General features: G+C 38.8%; 1 pseudogene; it reads left to right on the top strand.

The window, feature by feature from the left end:
* Window positions 1-53: 53 nt before the first annotated feature.
* Window positions 54-8870, top strand: LOC131506988 (calmodulin-like; annotated as a pseudogene).
* The last annotated feature ends 14540 nt before the right edge of the window (window positions 8871-23410 follow it).

Below are 23410 nucleotides of genomic sequence, written 5' to 3'. Positions count from 1 at the left end.
AGCAGGCTCCAGGCTCCAACTTGTCAGCACAGAGCCTGACGCAGGGCTCGAACTCACAAACTGCAAGATCAGTCAGACGCTTAACCGACTGAGCCACCCAGGCGCCCCGGAACTTGACCTTTTTATAAGGACACCAGTCTTATTGGATTAGAGGCTCACCCTATACCAGTATGACCTCATCTTAAATAATTATATCTGTAGCTACTCTGTGAGCAAATAAGGTCACATTCTGGAGGTAGTGGGACTTTAACACAGGAATTAGGTGGAGGTGAGTGACACAATTCAACTCATGACACATATGGAAAGAACTTAGAACAGTTCTGGAACATAAAAGGCACAATGTAAATATTTGCTATTTATTGAGTGCATACTATGTGTGGAGCACTGTGCTGGGTACCGAGAATGTGACAGTAAAGCAGACACTGGTCTATTCCTCAAGGAGCTTGTGATTTAATAAGATCCAAGGCAGAGATGACATAGAGTGACTATCATCCCAGTTTGCTTATACATGATTGTGGACTGGGGAGTGATAGGTGGTTCCCGGGACCTAGAACTTTCAGTGCAAATATTAGCAAAGTCCAGGGCAAATCAGGCCAAGTCATTTACCCTGGAAGTGGGCAAGATAGGAAGATATATAAGAAAGAACAGAGGAGAAGCACAGTGGCAGGAACTGTTGTTTCCTCCAGTATCTGTTATCTCCTTAGTGTTTGGTCATCAACAATAAAGACTACGTTGTCCAGTGTTCCATGACACCAGGCATGGCCATGTGACTAAATTCTGGCCAATGGGAAATGGTGTGTGCCAAGTCAGAGAAATGTTTTAAAGAAAAGAGGCACACCATTCTTCACCTCTTTCTTCTGTGGGTTAGAATTTGAGTATAATGGCTGAAACTGGAGCAGCCATCTTTAACCACAAGATGGATGCCAAATATTAACAAATTAGGAGCCTGAACCCCTGGTAATTACAGAGAAGGCATACCTATTAGATCTCAAATATCTAGAATTCATTTATGTGAGAAATAAACTTCTACTTAAAAAAATGTTTATTTTTTGAGAGAGAGAAAGAGAGAGCTCATGAACAGGGAAAGGGCAGAGGTAGAGGGAGACAGAGGATCTGACACAGGCTCCACACTGACTGCAGAGAGCCCAATGTGGGACTTGAATTCGTGAACCCTGATATCATGACCTGAGCTAAAGTTGGATGCTCAACCAACTGAGCCACCCAGGTGCCCCAACTTCTACTTTTTAATGCTAAGATTATTTTGGATTTTCTGGCACACAGTTAATATAATTCAATACATTACAGATATTAACCTTTGTCTTAAACAGTCATGAGAGGAGGTATGGGGGAAAGAAAGTGTTCTGCACAAAAAAAAAGGTCATATTTCATATCTGATAAAGGGTTAGTATCCAAAAATCTGTAAAGAATTTAGCAAACTCAACACCCAAAAAACAAATAATCCAGTTAAGAAATGGGCAGAAGACATGAATAGGCATTTTTCCAAAGATGATATCCAGATGACTAACAGATACATAAAAAGATGCTCAACATCACTCATCATCAGGGAAATACAAATCAAAACTACAATGAAATATCATGTAACCTTGCCTGAAATAATCTACTCTTTTTCTCCTTCTGCGTATAAAAGCCTCCCATTTTGTAAAGCTCCTTGGAGCTCCTTTCTATTTGCTACATGGAATGTTGCCCAATTCATGAATCAATGACTCATCAAAATAGGTCAGTCAAATCTTTAAATTCATACAATTGAATTTTTTTTAAAACAGATTTGGTGGCAGAGATGAAGTCCAAAGTGAACTTCTGGTAGCATTCAGAGACTATGAGAAACACAGGAATGGTACTACAGATCCTTCTGAGTTCTTTCTCTCCGTTTCTGATAGCCATGAGTAGGTTCCTCTCAGTTCTGAGCTCTATTGTTTTTGCATCAAGATCCTGATCTAATTGGCTTTCTGGTCAGTTCCACATTGGGAGCTGCTGGTAGTTCAGGGTGCAATTATCATGTAATTGATGGAAACCCTCAGCCCTTGATTCTCTCCTAAGATCCAGGTGGGAACTGCTGGTAGGAGTTCATGGTTACCCATTTATGTGGAGCCCCCCATCCACAGCGCCCATTTGTTGAGGTATGCTCGTTCAATCCTTCCTCTGTTCTAACTTCCAAGGTGGGAAGGTCCTTCTGTCAGCAAGAATGCATTAACATCTCTTGGTTATTACCAACATATTAAGGTGCACATGTTTGTCTTGTTTTGTGTAGATAAAGGCTATTGCTAGTGGGAATCTTGGAAGCAGTCACAATATTGGCACGCACAGATCAAGTACTTAAAAGCTGTGAGAGTACTTGCCACCTAACTGGAAGACTCCTGTGTTAGGATAAGTTGGTCACAGAATGCCTTAGGTTGACACTGGATTATCCACTAGCCTCAAGAAAATTTACATACAATGAGGTACATTGTAAAACATCACACAGTTTCTAGCCCAGTGCCATAACCTTATTAGGTGTTATATCCAAGAGAGCCAAAGGCATAGATAGATAGATCCTTAAAGTCCAAAGAATCAAGTGTACCACCTTCCAGCATACCTGCTTATTTTGTCTAAGAACTATATAGTCCCAAAAGCTATAAATATCTACAAAAATGGCAAAATCTTACTAAAAACAGTACAGATTGCAATGCCCATTATGGGGGATGTTCTAGTTAGACAAGATGATTCATTTAAGAAATGTAGTTGAGGGTGCCTGGGTTCCTCAGTTGATCTCATAGTTTGTGAAATTGAGCTCTGTATCGACTCTGCACTGAAGTGTGGAGGCTACTTGGGATTTTCTCTTTCTCTCTCTCTTTCTGCCCTTCCCCACTCATGCCTGTGCATGCACATGCTCTCTCTCTTTCTCTCTCTCTCAAAATCAACATTAATAAAAAAAAAAAAAGAAAGTGCAGTTGAAAGCATGTGTTCCCAAATTAAACAAAGAGAATGGAATATCAATTTTAATCAGTATACAGAAGCTTCTAAAAGGCTTCATAATTCCAAAATAGCTTCATTAGAAGATTTGTTACAAAAGGCTAATGAAAAATTAAAAACACGAGAGGTACCTAAAACAATAATAAGACCTACGTGATTCCTACTGCATTCCTTTATCCTTCTTTACCTGAGTACTCATGCTTTATTAACTCTTTGTCTGAATTGACTTTCCACTCTGAAGAGACTATTAAACAGCTACCTTTAATAATAAAACTACTCAAGGTTATAGGAGATCCTCCTCAGATATCTTTTATTCCTTGGTCAAATACCAAACTAAGGGCCATAGTTAAAAAATTTCTTAAGCCCGGGGAGGATCTCCAAATGTTTTCTGAGGAATTTAGAGTCATTATTAGGGCCTATGAAACTGAACTTCCTGATCTTTATTAGCTTCTGCATATGCTAGTAGGACCTGGGGAGCCAAGAAATGGATGTGGGAAGCAGGATGGTGTAAACCCTAGGATGATATCTGAGATCCTTGACCTTCAAGACAGTCTCCTAACGGACCAGAAGAAGCTCGTAAAATAAGGACCAATCTTTAAAAGTCATTCCTAGAGTCTTCCCTGCCCACATTGATCTGTCTATTATTTAAACATGCAAACAAAAGAAGATGAATCTGTGGCAGACTTTAAAACCCATCTGGAAGCTCTCCTCCTGTGGCATTCCAGGTTCCATGCAATAAATGAGGTCACCCAATCTGCTCTAGCTGTTCTGTTTGTAAATGGATTATCTCCTGAGATTAGTGGATTGATAAAAAAGCAGAAAATAGGATGGGAGGCTACTAGTTTGAGTGAACTCATGACACATCTGAGCACTTTGAAAGGACTTTGGAACAAGACTGTAGGCCAAAGTCCACTAAGCTATCGGCCTTACAGATAGAACAGACCCAAAAACATCCACCTAAAAACACTTGGGTCCTCCTCATTGCACACATCTAAGGGTCTACCATCAAAATGATGGCCTAAGGGTCAGTGCTTCATTTGCAATCAACTGGGACACTGGGGGAAAAGTCTCAAAGAGTCCTACACAAATTCTTCAACATAACTTGAATGAAGTAGCTCTGCAGTCAGAAGCTCATAATCAGAAACTGATTTAAGTTGCAACCCAAATCTTTGAGGCGTTAAAAGCAACTGTCCTTACAAATCTTTACAAAACTAAAACAAAACAAAACAAAAAAACCACCTTGTTTCAAGTTCTTTTATACCTAGTGAGTTTTGTGTTGATTCATGGCAGTAATTCTAAAATGAAAGTTGTAGGTCTCTGTATCTCTCTCACTCTCTCTCTCTCTATATATATATATGTGTGTGTGTGTGTGTGTCTATCTATCTATCTATCTATATCTATCTATATATACATGTATCTATCTATCTATACATATATACTGTAGATGTATGGTAATTTTCTACCTCTGGATGGTATTACCAAAATTAATTTATAAAAGAGCTCTATTTAGTTGGCTTAAAGGTAAGTGCTTATATAGATTAAATTCTCAGAAATATAATAGAAACAAACCCAAGTGAATTTCAAGTTCATATGATCTGGGGAAATATTTAATATTAAAGCTAACTTAAAGTTTATTGATTTCATTAAAATAGACATGTCTTCATAGTTATCAACATTAAAAATAATGCAGACATGCATGCAACTTTTATTCTACCTAGGCTTGCTAAAGGTCAAATGAGTTCAGGTTATCTCCTATAAAATTTGTCAATAAGAAAAACAGCTTGGGATGGTAAATGATATTGTCTAATGTCTCATTAAGTTTTTAGTAGGATAAAGAGTTTTTAAGTGAACTTTTAAAATAGCTTTCCCAAATTTTTTTGGTAACTTGAAACCTTAAGTTTTGCTAAGTTAAGTTAAATGATGAGTTAAGTTAAATTTATTGAATATCTAGATCATTGTATTTATTTCCAAATATGATAAAATACTAAAACATTTATTAGTGAACATCAGTCTATCTATTTTTTGCTTCCTTTCACAGAAGCACTGAAGATATTTGTGTCTATTGGTAAACATGTATTGTGCTCCACCAAAACATTTACTATGAAAAACTATATGTTCCTAGAAATTATAAAAGGTGTTTACAAATTAAGGCCAAAAATAAATAAATACATACATAAATAAATAAATAACAGATTTGCAAAGCCACAGAATGTTAACATGAAAGAAAATTTACAATTGTTTACTTCTTTATTTTCACTAGAAATTAAGGTTTCTAAGGATTAATAATTCTAATATGAGTAACTAAAACACTAGAAATAAGGGAAATATCTCTGTATGCAAGGAAAGTAGGATGTGTGTTTCAGTAAAAGAAAGTATAAGGTATGGAAATGCATTTTTGTTGAGAGAAAAGAAAATAATTTTGTCCTAAAGAGAGGCTGGTTATTTCAAAATGGGAAAGAAGAAAACATAGGACAAAATTTTACAAAGTTCATGGAAAAAAGAATTTTGAGATCAGAATTTCACGTGTGGCCAAGCTGGAAAAGATTGCATAGTTTGTTACAAGGATTTTAAAAATAAGGTATAATAGCAATAGTGTACTTCTATAAAACTAAATCTTCATATTCTCTCATCTGCTAAAAGAACAAGTTTTCTTAGATTATTTGTCTGCTCTTAATAAGAAATTACACAACTATTTGACCTTCTGTATTTGCCAATGAAGTCTTTAATTGTCAAAATGGTTAAATGGGGGGTGCCTGGGTGGCTTGGTCGGTTAAGCGTCCGACTTCGGCTCAGGTCATGATCTCACGGTCCGTGAGTTCGAGTCCCGCGTCAGGCTCTGTGCTGACAGCTCAGAGCCTGGAGCTTGTTTCAGATTCTGTGTCTCCCTCTCTCTCTGCCCCTCCCCTGTTCATGCTCTGTCTCTCTCTGTCTCAAAAATAAATAAATGTTAAGAAAAAAAAATTTTTTAATGGTTAAATGGGTAATAAATATTGTTTAACAGTGACCTATGATCCTATTTGAACTTTTTGATATTTTTGACAGTCTTCCCAACATCAAGTTCTAAATGAAATCATTTTGACTTTGAACTAACTTTGGAGTTTTTTAGTGGATACCTGGAACATCTAAAATGATTTGCTCTCTCCTCTTATAAAAAGGAAGATGTTAAACTATTTAGACATATTTGACATGTTAACTTATGTGGGAAGCATTGTCAAATAAGAAGTAATACTAAGCATTCTTTTTGTTGTATTTATATAGGTCTATAGTACTGTTCTGTATAGAAATTGTGTGACTTGTCATGCATTTCTGCCCAGAGTTGCACATATACAATCATGAGGGCCTTAGTTGGCTTGTAGTCTGTTTCTGGTCTCAGGATAGAACTGGCCCTTTTATTCCTGATGCCAAGAGGGATTAATGTGCCTCACGGACTTTATCCAGATCAGGCTGGCCCCCTGGAATGGATCAGGGAGGGAAGAGGAATATACAGATACCCAGGCTCCTAAGATTGTGAGATACGGTAAGAGAAACAGGGAAAAAACAGCTTTCTTGGAACTGCACAAACTTAATGACTCACCATAAATCACACCCAGGTAGTATATATATTGCCCTCGGAAGAATAGCTAGCTGGAAGTCTCACCTGAGGGGAGCACACTCCACAAGGACCCTCAATCGGGACTCCAACCAGGCTGTTCACTGTGGGGTTTCCACAGCCAGAAGGTTGCATGTTGTAAGAACCTAATTTGATGTATTAAGCCCTCTTTGTTCTTCTCTCTACTTCTCTCCTTCTTTATGTTTACTACAATTGTTTAATTCCATATGTTCTCTTTCCCTTATAATTAATGAAGTCTTCCACCATGAAACCGGAAGTACATCTATTATGAATCACTATTATTTAGAACAGGTGTAAGTGTTCCAAAAATTGCATGAAACTCCTAGAAATCTGATATGTCCTATTAATATGTTATTGATCATAGTTCCAGTTATTATTATAAAATATTATGTGTTACAAAAATAACCAAATTTCCTTGTCAACTCCGTTATAATGAACTCTCATCAGATAGTCAATAATGGATATTTTAGGGGCGCCTGGGTGGCGCAGTCGGTTAAGCGTCCAACTTCAGCCAGGTCACGATCTCGCGGTCCGTGAGTTCGAGCCCCGCGTCAGGCTCTGGGCTGATGGCTCAGAGCCTGGAGCCTGTTTCCGATTCTGTGTCTCCCTCTCTCTCTGCCCCTCCCCCGTTCATGCTCTGTCTCTCTCTGTCCCAAAAATAAATAAAAAACGTTGAAAAAAAAATTAAAAAAAAATAATGGATATTTTAAAGTCTTTTGTCTTTTACAGAGAATTATTGTTTTACTCTGATATTTTGCAAAAGTACCAAGTGCTTTGTCTTCAAGAAGATTCATGGAAAGGACTCTGGCAAGCACAGATTTCTGATAACTTTACCATCATAAAGCTGAACTGAATAAGAATTTCCAGAACTAATAACAAAACAAAACAAAACACTGGATTCAAGCAGAACAAGAATAAATAGGTGGAATTGAGTGAACTGAGGAGTATGACTATAGTTTTTATGACTTATTGTTTGAAAGAGCTCTGGTTCTTTAAATGTTTTGTTTTTCCAGATTTGAGGAAACTTTAAGTTATCCCTGACAGCAGTTTGGTAAAGTGTACTATTGTAAACAAAGATGAAACATTTATTTTTTTCTCTATATCTGATCCCTCCTGATTTCAGAAACTCTTCAGTATTATTTTTGTGGCAAAATTATTATTTATTTACATAAATTCGATAAGAATTTATTGTCCTTATAAAGGAACACAATTGGAAATATTAGCTATATTTCCTAAGCTTTAATTGGAATGTCATATTTGAGATAAATGTGCATAGATTCAGATGTGGCCAGACAGATTTAAGGAACTAAAGCTGACTTTACAGAGCCAATAAAACCCCTTGGAAAAATAGACCCGGTGCCCTGCTTACAAAGTTCCAACAAAGCAGACTTAAAAAGTGCTCATAGGGGCACCTGGGTGGCTCAGTCAGTTAAGCCTCTAACTCTTGGCTTCAGCTAAGGTCATGATCTCACAGTTCATGGGTTCAAGCCCTAAGTAGGGTTCTGCCTTGGCAGTGTGGAGCCTGCTTGGGTTTCTCTCTCTCTCTCTCTCTCTCTCTCTCTCTCTCTCTCTCTCTCTCTCTCACACACACACACACACACACACACCAAATAAATAAAGAAATAAATTAACTTTAAAAATAATAAAAAGGTAAAAAGTGCTTCTATGAGGCCATGGTGCTGGGAGCTCTGCAGGTGTAGGGCCGATACTTACAGTCTGGTGGCCACACAGCCCTAAGCACACTGTACCTTGGCAGAAGCAGCAGTATCAGCAGCAGTAGAGCCACCCCCACCATCACAGCCCCTGCACTGGTGCAGTCACCCTCATTACCTCTGTTCTTCCTCCCTTCACCTGCACCATGGCTGATTACCTGACAGAAGAACAGATTGCTGAGCTCAAGGAAGCTTTCTCCCTATTTGACAAAGATGGTGGTGGCGCTGTCAGAACAAGGAAATTTGGAACTGTCGTGAGGTCACTGGGTCAGAACCCAACAGAAGACGAATTGCAGGATATGATCAACAAGGTAGATGCAGACAATGATGGCACCATTGAGTTCCCAGAGTTTTTGACTATGACAGCTAGAAAAATGAAAGAATCAGATAGTAAAGAAGAAATTCAGAAGGCATTCTGAGTCTTTGACAAGGATATCAATGGTCACATCAGTGCGGCAGAACTATGTCATGTCATGACAAACTTAGGAGAAAAACTAACAGATGAAGAAGTAGGTGAAATGATCAGGGAAGCAGATATTGATGGAGATGGACAAGTCAACTATGAAGAATTTGTGTAGGCAGTGCCTGGGTGGCTCAGTTGGTTAAGCATCCGACTTTGGCTCAGGTCACGATCTCACAGCTCATGAGTTCGAGCCCCTCGTTGGGCTTTGTGCTGACAGCTCAGAGCTTGCAACCTGCTTTGGATTCTATGTCTTCCTCTCTGTCTGCCCCTCCCCAACTCTCACTCTGTCTCTCTCTCTCTTTCTCTCAAAAATAAATAAACATTAAAAAAAAATTTTTAGAAGAAAAGAAGTAGCTATCATTGGTGTTCATTCTGCCCAAGAAACTCGATTAAGACTTCATATTTTAACTAAACATGAAACCCTTTCTTCTTCCCTTTCTTTCTTTTACTCTGGCACTGGCCTGGAAAGATAACACTGTCATCTGATTCCCCCAGGCCACATCTTTCAGACTATTGGATTTGTCATCAAGAATTCCAATCTGTCCATGATGCTAGTGATTCCCTCATCCATTTCCTTGTCTCTGGTTAAGAACCCTAAACCTGGGGAAACTTGTGTACAGGTTCTAGGCAAAGAAAGGGACACATAGCAACCAGAATAAAACTGCCTGTGTGGTCTGTAGACCCTTAAAATTTTATTGGCCTTCATGACTGTCACCTTTCCAGGCCTGACTCACAGGAGGCATTCATGATTCAAGATTTGCTTCCTTCGTCAGGGCCCTACTTCCCTGGTTAGTAGTGAGTACAAATGAGGCTATGATCAGGAATTTCTCCTTAACTCTCAAAAATATTGCAGAATCTGCTGCTAGAACGGTAGTTGCCCAGCAAAAAATCCTTTGACTCTCTGGCCAAAGCTGTTCTTGGTAATAGGATAAGACTTAATTATCTTTAGGTTGAGCAAAGAAGTATCTGTGCTATAGCCAACATCACCTGCCAACACCTGGATTAACACTTCTGAGGATGTTGAAACTCAATTACATAAGGTCACTGAGCAAACCACTTGGCTTAAATAAGTGTTTCCTTCAATGAATTCTTTCTTTGACTTCTTTGATTTTTTGGGGTCGTGGCTTTGAAGTGTACTCCAGACATTGGGAATTATCCTGCTTATAATAATCATAGAAATCTCCCTAATGCATTGTTTTCTCTTGAGAGCTTTAAATTTATGTTTGCACCCACTAACCACCAACCAAATGATCTCCCTAAGACTGGAACATCAGAAAAGGAACAAAGAGATTGACCAACTTAAAAATTGTAAAGCAAAGAAGCACCTGGGTGGCTCAGTCGGTTGAGCGTCCGACTTCGGCTCAGGTCATGATCTCATGGTTTGTGAGTTTGAGCCCCGTGTCAGGCTCTGTGATGACGCTGGGAACGTGGAACCTGCTTCAGATTCTGTGTCTCATTCTCTCTCTGCCCCTCCCCCACTTGTGCTCTGTCTCTCTCTGTCTCTCAAAAATAAATACATGTAAAAAAATTTTTTTTAATTGTGAACTAGAAGGCATTGCTTATGAATATCACAATGATTCAGCAAAAACACTGCAACCTGTGAATACCACACAGAGGATCAACAAAGACTGAAAACTTTTGAGTGATAGCTAGGAGTGGTGCTAATTCCTTAAATTTTGATCGCATCTCTCAGTTAAGCTGAGAGTTTGATCAAAAGGGGGTAATTGTTAAAAAGGACCAGCAATCCCCAAATTGAGTCGCTGTGCTAAGCCCTGTGTCAGCAAATCAAGACTTAATACCTAACCTGATGAGCCTCTCCCAAGACTGTAATCTTAACCAGCCAGTCTGGAATTTCCTGGTCAGTACTAGTGAGGTAATCCACCTGATAGACCTTTTTTGGCCCCTAAAGGAAGTTGACCTTACTTGAAATAATGCACTCTCTTTCTCCTTCTGCCTATAAAAGCTTTCTGTTTTGTACTGCTTCTTGGAGCTCCTTTTTATTTTTTAGATGGGATGCTACCTGATTCACGGATCACTGAATAAAGTCAATATGATCTTTAAATTTTTTAATGTTTATTTTTGAGAGAGAGAGAGAGAGAATGGGGGGGGGGAGGGGCAGATAGAGAGGGAGACACAGAATCCAAAGCAGGCTCCAGGCTCTGAGCTGTCAGTACAGAGCCTGATGCAGGGCTCGAACCCATGAACTGTGAGATCATGACCTGAGTTGAAGTCAGACGCTTAACCAACTGAGCCACCCAGGTGCCCCTTTATCCTCATTTTATAGATAAGGCAGCTAAGTCACATGAAGGTTATAGAAGACATAAGGTACATGGTACATGGTGATGTGGGAAACAAAGGCAAAAGAAAAAATTTAAATTTCCTTACAACTTACAGCCCACTGACAAGTCCTTGAGACAGGCAGAGCAACCTTCCTCTATGAGCTCAACTGCCTTGATGTTAATACTTTGCTAAGCACAGACAGCAACCTTATCTTTTTTTTCCTTTATGATTTTATCATTTTAAGAATGTTATATAAATGACTTTTTTTTTCACTTTTCTGTGGTTTGCTGGAACATATCTTTAGAACTCTGTTTTTATTTATCTCTAGTGTTTGTGAGTGTATCTCTTTGTATAGCTATTTCATTGGTTGCTCCCACTATTACATTATAATATATACATAATTTATCAGTCTACTGGTGTTACATTTTACTAATTAATTTACTAATTACATTTACTAATTGATTAATTACCAGTTCAAATTGTAGATATTTTATCTCCCCTTACCCTCCCTGCTTATAATGTAATCACTGCAGATATTTTCTCCAGGTACATGAGAAACACAATAGTGTTAAAACTTTTTTTTTTAATCTTATTTATTTTTGAGAGACTGAGAGACAGAGCACAAGCAGGAGCAGAGAGAGAGGGAGACACAGAATCCGAAGCAGGCTCCCGGCTCTGAGGTGTCAGCACAGAGCCTGATGTGGGGCTCGAACTCACAAACAGTGAGATCATGACCTGAGCCTTAGTCAAATGCCCAACTGACTGAGCCGCCCAGGTGCCCCTAATGTTAAAACTTCTGATTTAACCATCAAACAGGATTTGGAAAACTCAAGAGGCGAAGGAAAGTCTATTGCATTTACCTCTATTATTGCTCTTTCTGTTCTTTCTTTCTGATGATGATCTAAGAGTGCTTTTTTTTTTTTTAATGTTCCCAAAAAACCCCACAAAACTAATTTCCTTTCTGCTTAGAGAACTTCCTTTAGCCATTCTAAAGGTAAGTCCGCTGGTGACATATTCTATTACTTTTCCTTCATCTGTGAAAAAGCATGTGTTTTCCCTTCATTCATGAAGTATATTTCTGCTGGATATAGAATTTGGGTTGGTAGTTATTTTCATTTAGCACCTGAAAAATGTTATGCCACTTCCTTCTGACATGTATGCTTTCTGATGAGAAATCCACCTCTCATTAGACTTGTTTCCCTCTCTAGGTAAACAATTTATTGATCTTTCTGTGCTTTCAAGATTTTCTTTGGCTTCAATTTTCAGGGATTTGACTGTGCTGTATTTTGGTGTGGATTCCTTTGAATTTATCATATTTGGGATCATTTAATTTCTTGAATCTGTAGGTTTATATCTTTTGCCAGTTTGGGAGAACTTTCAGCCACTATTACTTTAAATGCTTTTTCAGCCCCATTCTCTTTCTCTTCTCCTTCTGTGATGGCCTGAATATTAGATCTTTTATAATAGTCCCACAGGTATCTGACACTCTGTTCACTTTTCTTTTTTTGAGCTTTATAATTACTTTCATTCTACATTTTTTTAATATTTTTGAGAGAGAGAGAGAGAGAGAGAGTGAGAGAGGGAGAGAGAGAGAGCATGAGCAAGGGAGGGGCAGAAAGAGAGGGAGACACAGAATCTGAAGCAGGCTCCAGACTCTGGGCTTCAGCACAGACCCCAATGCCAGGGCTTGAACTCAGGAACTGTGAGATCATGACCTGGGCCAAAGTCAGCCGCTTAACTAACTGAGCCACCCAGGTGCCCCATTATCCTACATTGTTATTGTAATTACTGTGTTTGTGTGAGACCATTTAGAAGGCAACCTTATCTTTATATTAACCCAACCTCCAGAATCTTGTAAGTTTTCCTTAACATATAAAATTTCCTTTGGAAACTTCCTTCATCTCTACCCTTCCCCCCCAAATATATGTTAGTAATCATCCTCCAAGTGTATGGCCCACTGATATAATCTGAAGAGCCTCATGACTAAGGTTTTATTAGACAGTAATAAATGACCTTTTCCTACTAACAGCTAGCCTCCTCAAAGTCCTGGAAACCTTGCTTCCAAAATTCCTTAGAGGATTACACTAACCTCCTCCCAACTTGAAAGTTCATAATCAGTCACCTGTCACAACCTCAGGACAGCTCTTTCTGCCCATAGGTACTGTTCCCATTCTTTAATAAAATCACCTTTTGCATTGAAGACATCTCAATAATTCTTTTTTGGCCAATGGCTCTAAACCCACCTCACAAGGTACATGGATGTCCAACTAGAATTCTAAAAGAGGAAAGAGAAAACAATTGACAAAAGGCAACTTTTGAAAGGATAAGGACTGAATATTATCCAGAATTAATAAAACTCATGAATCTTCAGATTAATGAAGTACATCAAATCCCAAGTAGATCTCTAAAGCAATGCTAATACAAAAAATAATAACTAACATTTATTGAGTACTTACCAGTTAGACTATTCTAAATGAATTATATAAATTATTATATCATTAACCTTCAGAGCATGGCAACCTTATGAGATAATCCCTGCCATTATCCTCAGTTTGCTGATAAGAAAACTGAGACAGAGAGGTGAAGTAGCCCTCCTAAGATCACAGCCTGCAAATAGTGAAGCCAGGATTGAAACTCAGACTATTTGATTCCAAAGAATGTACATTTCACACCAAGAAAGGAAATAGGTTTTTTTTTTTTTTTTCAACATTTTTAAATTTATTTTTGGGACAGAGAGAGACAGAGCATGAACGGGGGAGGGGCAGAGAGAGAGGGAGACACAGAATCGGAAACAGGCTCCAGGCTCCGAGCCATCAGCCCAGAGCCTGACGCGGGGCTCGAACTCACGGACTGCGAGATCGTGACCTGGCTGAAGTCGGACGCTTAACCGACTGCGCCACCCAGGCGCCCGGAAATAGGTTTTTTTAATGATTATTTATTTATTTTGAGAGAGAGAGAGAGCTCCCAAGTGTGCAAGTGGGGAAGGGACAGAGAGGGAAAGAGAGAATCAGACTCTCTGAGAGAATCAGAGAGAGAGAGAATAGATTCTGCGCTGAGCATGGTGGGGCTCAGGGCTCAATCTCACAACGATGAGATCATGACCTGAGCTGATATCAAGGGTTGGATACTTAACTGACTGAGCCACCCAGGTGCCCCAAGAAAAGAAAATGTTTTAATATTATTTTATGCCCTACAACTTAACATTATATCTGAACAATCTTACATCTTAATAGCCTATGCCCTTGCTAAAAAGTGTGGTCCATGGACTAGTGGCATCAGTATTGTATGACACCATGTTTAAATATAGAATATCAGTTGCGTTCTAGACTACTGAATCAGAATCCATTTTTTAATAAGATCCCCAGGTGATTCACACACAAAGTTTGAAAAGCACTATTCTATGCACTCCCAAGCCCAATCTTTTTACAATACAGTAATAAAAATTGCTAACTTTAACCCTTTGATGCAACTGGTTGTAGTTCTCTGGTATTATACTGCAAACTCCCCCTGAGCAGATACTGTGTCTGCTTTGACTATGACTACATTCTGAGTGCCTGATACCAAGTTGGGACATAGTACATTTTTGATAACCATTTTGGTTCAATAAGTAAATAAATATTGGCCAAAAATAGATAGAATTTTTTTATGGGAACAAGAAAATATGGTATTAAAATGACCTCTGTTTTCTTACATCTAAGTTACATTTTAAAAATATATCATTGGGTGCCTGGGTGGCTCAGTCAGTTAAGTATCTGACTCTTGATTTCAGCTCAGGTCATGATCTCATGGTTCATGAGATCAAGCCCTATGTCCAGCTCTGCACTGATGATGTGGAGACTGCTTGGGATTCTCTCCCTCCCTCTCTCTCTGCCCCTCCCCTGCTCCATGCTCTTTCTCTTTCTCTCAAAATAAATAAGCTTAAAAAAAAACTTTTTTTAAATATCAGACTTGGGGTACCTGGGAGGCTCAGTTGGTTAAGAATCTGACTCTTGATTTTGGCTCAAGTTATGATCCCAGGGTTGTGGGATTGAGCACTAAGTCAGGGTCCATGTTGAGCTTGGAACCTGCTTAAGATTCTCTCTCTCTCTCTCTCTCTCTCTCTCTCTCTCTCTCTCTCTCTCTCCTTCTGACCCTCTCCCCTGCTCTCTCTCTCTTTCTCTCTAAAATTAATAAAAATATAAATATAAAAATATATCAGATTAGTATATATTGGTAATGTTCTTGAATTGTTCTGAATTGAATTCAGTGCTATTTCTTCTGCTATATTAAAATCAATGCTAAATATATATTATTAAAATAATTAGGTAGAAGTTAATTTTCTTTTTTAATAGTTCGACAAGTGTCTGATATGGGATAGCTGAAAAGTACAAATAGTGTTTTGTACTTTTCTCCCCTGGAAAAGTACAAATAGCATTCAGCCCTCAGCATTCAGCATTCGGTTTAATGTATGTGATGATTTCAATAATACAATAGAAATCAAAGGTAAATTTTTTAATTTCTACTTCTCAAGTAAAGAAGCCACATAACAACAAAAAAAGTAATGCCACCACATGTAAGCATTCCAACCATCTAGAGAAGAAAACAGATGGGTCTTCTGTAAAGTCTTGGACTCAGTCAATTTCATTCCTAAAGTTTCTCTTCAAATTGGTGTTTATTTACAAACATGTTATGTGTGGAATCTTGAGTTACTGTGCTTCCCTCTAATTCTGCTTTTGGAAGACAAACATTTTTGCTTTTCTTTGCTTATGTTGCATCTCCATAGCAATTGTCAGAACTCTTCCTCACCCACCACGTTGACCTCAGCAAGACCAAAAATGTCTTACACAGAGCTTGTCTTATTTTGTTCCCTCCAAAGGGAATGTTCCACTTCAGCAATTCTTAGAGCTAAATATCATAAGCAAATTAGTGGGACTGACATATTTTATGAAATTCAGTACTTGGAAGCCCTACATACCTAACTGTGACTAGTGTTTACTGCCCACTGACCCCACCCCACCCTCTGTGCTTCCAGTCACTCTCAGTTTGTCACTGTCCCCAACATACCCTTCTTGTTTATGTTTCTACCTCAGGAGACACACTGTTACTTCTGCCCAGACTACTTAGAAAGCAAAAGGGTAGAAAGAACATAGGCTTTGGGCAAACTTTGATTCGTTTTTTCATTCTGTGATTTTGAGCAAGTTCATTAACAACTTTCAACTATTTATTGATCAGAAAAATAAGAAATAACAATATAGAGAGGTTAAGGCTGTTATAAGAACTAAGTGAAATAAAAGTAATATTAATTAACAGTTAATGAACACCTTATGTGGCATTATTGTGCCAAGTGCCTATATTATTTGAATTAATTTTTTTAAAATGTATATTTATTTTGAAAGAGAGAGAGAGAGCATACACATGTGCATGAGCAGCGGAGGGGCAGAGAGAGAGAGAGGGAGAGAGAATCTCAAGCAGGCTCCATGCTGTCAACATGGAGCCTGACACTGGGCTTAAACCCATGAACAATGAGATCATGACCTGAGCTGAAATCAAGAGTCAGATGCTTAACTGACTGAGCCCCTTGAATTAATTTGTATATCAGTAGGAAACCTATCCTTTCAGTAGTTCTTTCTGTATTGTGAAATGATGAGTTTTTTAAATGTACCTGTCTTATACACTAAGCCATTAGTTCCTCAAGGACTAGGACATTATCTTCTTATTGCTCTCGGAATCAAGCAAACATTGTGTCTGATACAAAGCAGGAACCTGGTGAATGTCTACTTCATGGGTTGATAGTATGGCATTGTTGACATCCCAGCTATTTTTGCACTGTCACCTTTACTCTCCAAGTCTCAGGTGTTCATCTACTAAAAATCATACCTTGCAGGATTATTTTGAAGAGTAAAAATGATAATGTGCCACAAAAAGACACGGAGGAAACTTAAGTGCATATGGCTAAGCAAAAGTAGCCAATCTGAGAAGGCTGTATACTCTATGATTCCAACTGTATGACATTCTAGAAAGGGCAAAATTGTGGATACAGTAAAAAGATCACTTCCAGAGAGGGGTTCCAGAGAGGCAGGGAGGGAAGATAATTGGATGGAGAATAGTGGATTTTTAAGATAGTGAATTTATTACATATGATACAAAAGTAATCCACTGTCAAAACCTATGGGGTGTATAACACAAAATGTGAACCCTAGTGTACTGTGGACTTTATCTAATAATAATCTATCAATTTTGGTTCATCATTTTTAACAAAAGTACCACATTAATGCAAGATGTTAATTATACGAGAAACTAGGTTGGGGAATGAGGGGGTATATGGGAACTCTGTACTTCCTGTCTGATTTTCCTGTAAAGTTCTCTAAAATAATTAAGTCTATTAATTATTTTTTAAATATAAAATAAAATAATAATGTGAACATAATGATATTTCAATATATGATAGGCTTTTTAAGAATTACATTCAGCCAGGGCACTTGGAGAGTCAGTTAAGCATCTGACTCTTGATTTGGGCTCAGGTCATGATTTCATGGTTTGTGAGATGGAGCCTCACATTGGTCTTTGAGTGGCAGCACGGAACCTGCTTGGGAGTTTCTCTCTCCCCCTCTCTCTGCCCCTCCTCTGTTCTCCCTCTCTCTCCTAAAATAAATACATAAACTTAAAAAAAAAAAGAATTACATTCAACCAATAGTTATTGAATGCTTACTTTGTACTAGGCACAGTGCTGGGCGCTGGAGTTATTTACAGGGAAGACCTTGTCCCTGTCTTCAAGGGATTTAAATCTAATGAAAGGCACAGAGAGACAAAGAGATACTTTTCAATACAAGGTGACATGCATAGATATGCACAGAGGAAGCACATCTCACCCAGTCCAGAGGAGAGGTGGCTAGGGCAGGGAAGTCTTACTGGAGGAAGTTACCCCTGAACTGAGCCTTGAAAATAAGCAGATATTAACCAGATAAGGAAGAGGGGAAAGTGTAAGAAGAAACTTTCAGGCATGATCAAAAGAGAGAGGTGTAAACACAGTATTCAGGGAATTATACGTAGTTGAATATTACTGTGGGTAAGAGACAAAAGGCTGTAGGAGCCACAGGTGAAGATGACAAGGTAGGGAGAGGTGAAATTAAAAACAGCCTTTATATACCATGCTGAGGGATCCATTGCTGGGGCAATAGGGATCCCTAGAAAGATTTTAAGCATCAGAGAAACCTGGTAGCCAGGAGGAAGATTGAGAAGGGCCAGTCTTTTGGACTCGGCTCCCTCTTCTTATCATGTCCCTAGTCCCTGTGCGGCACTGCTCCTACCACATAGGCAGTTTGTTTTTCTGGAAAGGGTCTAGGTGCTGACAGCAGGTGAAGATTTGAAAGTGAAGATTTTGGCAGCCAAATGGAGATGATGTGGGGCATGAAAGGAAAGCAAAGAAGATGGAGGGGCGCCTGGGTGGCTGAGTTGGTTGAGCATCCACCTTCAGCTCAGGTCATGATCTCACGGTCTGTGAGTTGGAGCCCCGCATCGGGCTCTGTGCTGCTGACAGATCGGAGCCTGGAGCCTGCTTCGGATTCTGTGTCTCTTTCTCTTTCTGCTCCACCCCTGCTCACACTCTGTTTCCCTCTCAAAAATAAAGATTAAAAAAAAAAAAAAGCAAAGGAGATGGATATTTTATCAGGCTGCTCATCGCCCATTAAGGCTGCTTTTCTATGACACAGACTCTTTCCACTTCGATCTACTACTCATTGGCTTGATCTTCAGAATATCATCTCCAAAATCCCAGGAGAGGAAGTAATTGAAATATTTAAGGAATACTACTATCATTCTTTTTTTTTCTCAGATATTTTATCAACCACTGTAAGTGGTTAATATAAAAACTGAGCAAGGGGCTGGCTAAGTTGGAGGAGCATGTGACTCTTGATTTCGGGGTTGTGAGTTCAAACTCCACTCTGCGTGTAGAGATTACTTAAATAAATAAAAACTGAAAACTGAATAAAAACAAAAACTGAGCGCAATCAGAAACCCGGATGTGTAAGAAAAAAGCGTGAAGGCACTATTAGATGATCTCAAAGAAGGTAAACTGAACACAGTTTCTAGCCCATAGTTTGGCTTCAGCTTCCATGAAAATGTATAAAGGGCATTTCTGGAGAAATCAGTGGGCAAGGTCATAAGCAAGAACTGGGAAACATAGAACTTAATAAAAATTGGGACTACTGGTAGGTGGCTAGGTACAGGACATTTGGCAAGACTATGGTGGGGATTGGGGATGGGGCAGGGGGTTGCTCTTTATTTTTTGCCTCTAAGTTCACCAAAGATCATCCCAGTTTTGGAGTAGGTCAAAGCAGAAAACTTCTGTGGGGTTTAATGGGTTCCTCAGCTTATCTGGGTGGTAGGTCATGGTGGGGTAGGAGGATAGGTGGGCAGGAGAACAGAAATTCGATCAAAACATGGATAAGGCAAAGAAAATGCAAATAACAACCTGGATCAGGCTCATTTAGGCATTCCATTCTCAGATTTTAAAAAGTAGTACAATGGCAGTTGACATCTTAATGATAACCTCTCTCAAGGCTTCTTCTCTCTTGAGTTATAATGCTCCAATTTGTTGTTCTCTATATCTGGTATATAAACTAATACACCCCCATCTTGAAGTCTCACTTTACCTATTTCCTTACTTGGATATTCTTTTCCTATAATCCATACCTTCTTCTTTCTTTGTTTACACTTTCTTTTTTTGATTTAACATGTCCTCCCTCCCTTAACTTCTTGAGAAAGCATGCATGGAAGCTAAGGTTTTTGAGAATTTATATGTATTCTACCTTTATTCTTTGTTTGTTTGTTTGTTTGTTTGTTTTTGCAAGTTTGTTTGTTTTGCAAGAGCAATTTGTTAAAGCAAAAGTACACTCTCAAGGTGGGAGAGAAGGCAGGATCCACAAGGTGGAACCATCCTCTTTATTCTCTTTTTTTTCTTCTTCAAATTTTTATTTGAATTCTAGTTAATTAACATATAGTGTAATATTGTTTTCAGGAGCAGAAATCAGTGATTCATCACTTACATATAACACCTAGTGCTCTGGTGTTGTGTGGAAACCAGTTTGACAATAAATTTCATTAAAAAAAAACAAACAAAAAAAACCCCTAGTGCTCAACATGACAAGTGTCCCCTTAATACCCATCTCCTATTTAGCCCACCCCCCTACCCACCTCCTTCCATCAGCAGTCAGTTTGTTCTCTATAGTTAAGAGTCTCTTATGGTTTGTTTCCCTCTCTCTCTCTCTCTCTTCCCCCCCCATATGTTCTTTTCTTTTCTTTTCTTTTCTTTTCTTTTCTTTTCTTTTCTTTTCTTTTCTTTTCTTTTCTTTTCTTTTCTTTTCTTTTTTAAGTAGGCTTCACGCTCAGTGTGGAGCCCAGTGCAGGACCTGAATTCATGACCTTGAGATCAAGACCTGAGCTGAGATCAAGAGTTGGACACTTACCTTACTGAGTCACCTAGGCAATCCTATTTTGTTTCTTAAATTCCACATATGAGTGAAATCATACAGTATTTGTCTTTCTCTGACTTATTTTGCTTAGCATAATACACTCTAGTTCCATTCATGTAGTTGCAAATGGCAAGACTTCATTCCTTTTGATGCCTGAGTAATACTCCATTGTTTATATATACCACATCTTCTTTATCCATTCATCAGTCCATAGACATTTTGGTTCTTTGCATAGTTTAGCTGTTGTTGATTATGCTGCTATAAACATCAGGGTACATGTGCCCCTTTGAACCTGTATTTTTTTTATCCTTTGTGTAAATACCTAATAGTGCAATTGCTGGATAATAAGGTAGTTCTATTTTCAACTTTTTGAGGAAACTCCATACTGTTTTCCAGAGTGGCTGCACCACTTTGCATTCCCACCAATAGTGTAAGAGGTTCCCCTTTCTCTGCATCCTCACAAACACTTATTTCTTGTGTGATTAATTTTAGCCATTCTGACAGGTGTGAGGTGATATTTCATCATTATTTTCATTTGCATTTCCCTGATGATGAGTGATGTTGAGTATCTTTTCATATATCTGTTAGCCATCTGAATGTCTTTTTTTTGGGAAAAATGTGTATTCATGTTTTCTGCCCACTTCTTAACTGGATTATTTGTATATTGGGTGTTGGGTTTGCTAAGTTCTTTATAGATTTTGGATACTAACCCTTTATCAGATATATCATTTGCTAATATCTTCTCCCATTCATAGGCTGCCTTTTAGCTTTGTTGTTTGTGTACTTTGCTGTGCAGAAGTTTTTATTTTGATGAAGTCTCAATAGTTCATGTTTGCTTTTGTTTTTCTTTCCTCTGGTGACATGTCTAGTAAGAAGTTGCTCTGGCCAAGGTAAAAGAGGTTCCTGCCTGTGTTCTTCTCTAGGATTCTGATGGTTTTCTGTCCTGCCTATTTATTCTTGATGGACAGTTTGTCTGGGTATAGAATTCGAAGTAAGAAAAAATTTTCCTTCAGAATTTGGAAGCAGTGCTCCATTGTCCTCAGAGTTCAGGGTTCAGGGTTGTTGTTCAGAAGTCTGATGCCATTCTGATTCCTTCTCCTTTGCACATGGTTTTCCTGTTTAAAAGTTTGGAGAATTTTGTCTTTGTGTTTGGTGTTCTAAAATTTCATGATGATATTGTTGGTATGGGTCTGTTGCCATTCATTGAACTGGATACTTGGTAGACCCCTTCAATCTGGCAATTTAGGTCCTTTCCTTATCTTTTACATTACAGGATTTCCTCCTATATTTGGTAATTCTGACTGCCAGCTCATATTTAAAGGTGGGAGAGTAAAAAGCTGATTAGAAGTTCTGTGCATCGGGGAAGAACTGTTGACCATGAATGGTTGCTGAAAGGTGATAGAGTAACCTCTTTTTTGGGAAATTCCACCCCTACCCCATCCCACTCCATATCACTATCTTTAAGGATTTTTTTTTTCACTTGGGCTAGTCGTGTTCCTTAGAGAGTCTTCTCCCATCTTATGTCTGAAAGGTAAGTCTTGATTTCTAGCATATGAGGAATTGGGAGAGGATGTGAGCATTTAGTATGCCTACACTAATTGATCCCTGTTTACTCACTAGAGTCTCTAGCCCCTTCAGCCCTGGATAAGAAATGGATACACCTTCACTTCAGTTAGGGTAGGGAAAGGGACTGAAATCCAGTTGAAAAGAGAGGAAAGGATATAAAAGTGGTGTTACTTCTCAAGTAGCTTCCAACCTCCAAGTGAGACAAAGAAACTAAAGGGACCCCATGAAAAACTGCTTTTTTCCCCTTCTTTTCTCACTTTTATTTTTGCTGAACCCACACCTCCCCCTTACACATGCCTTATAGAACAGATAATATGTCCTCCTAAGGTCAAGGATTTTATGATTTCTTTGGAGTCTTCTAGACAATAGGTAACATCTAAGGAGTGACTGGGTGGGGTCATCACCAATATGTTTTCCAAGACTACTGACTTATCAAGGCCCCAGTTCCATGGCATAAATGACTTATGGAGGACACCTAAACATTCATCTTTGTACCTGGATTACTGAGAAGACCCTTGCACCAAAGCACCATCCTCAATAAAAACCCTAGGATCAAGTAAAGACAAGATTCACTCTTCTTTCTTTTCCAAGTCTCCCAGATGCTCTGTCTATATCTGCACTCTCTCTGTGCTTCAGTGGTTTCTTTTTAAACTTTTAAAAAATATGTTTTTAAGCAGTCTCTACCCCCAACGGGGGGGGGGGGGGGCTGGAACTTACAACCCCAAGATCAAGAGTCACATGCTCTACTGACTGAGCCAGCCAGATCCACCTTCAGTAAATTCTACTATCTGCTCTCATTTAATTTCTACCCTGCATGGAGCCAAGGACTCTCTGGCTGGTCCTGTAGGACCCCTTCTGGATCCTTGGACCTGGCCAGCCTGCATCAGAGCCATTTCCCTTATTTTAACCCTCCTACATCTTCACTCCATATCCAGAGGATTTTGTAATGCCACTAACTTAGCATTTGGTTTTCTCAGGTCTTCCAAGCCCTTTATCACTGCTTTCTAGCCTCCAAAAATCTGTTGCTAATTCTTCTTCTCCCTCTCTCTTCATCCTTGTGAGTTTTAGTAGAGTTCTGGAGGGAGTTAGATTAGATACATTTGTTCAATCTATCATTTCTACCTGGAATTGACTGTCAAACATTCTTAAAAAACTAAGATTCATATGTCTAATAAATATTGAGTGCCTACAATATTTGGGGCACTTTGATAAATGCTGGAGATGAGCTATGATTTATCTTCCATCATGATGATTAATGATCTAAGGTAATGGTTTGAAAAGAAAAGGTCCCTTTCCTTGCCCTGAAGTCAGAATTTTATTTTATGGGGATTACTCTATGCTTGGGTTACTTGGGCAGCTT

This window comes from Neofelis nebulosa, chromosome 3, assembly GCF_028018385.1.
Source record: "Neofelis nebulosa isolate mNeoNeb1 chromosome 3, mNeoNeb1.pri, whole genome shotgun sequence".
NCBI lineage: Eukaryota > Metazoa > Chordata > Mammalia > Carnivora > Felidae > Neofelis > Neofelis nebulosa.
The sequence above is the reverse complement of the archived record's forward strand: the minus strand, read 5'-3'. Positions and strand labels throughout refer to the sequence as shown.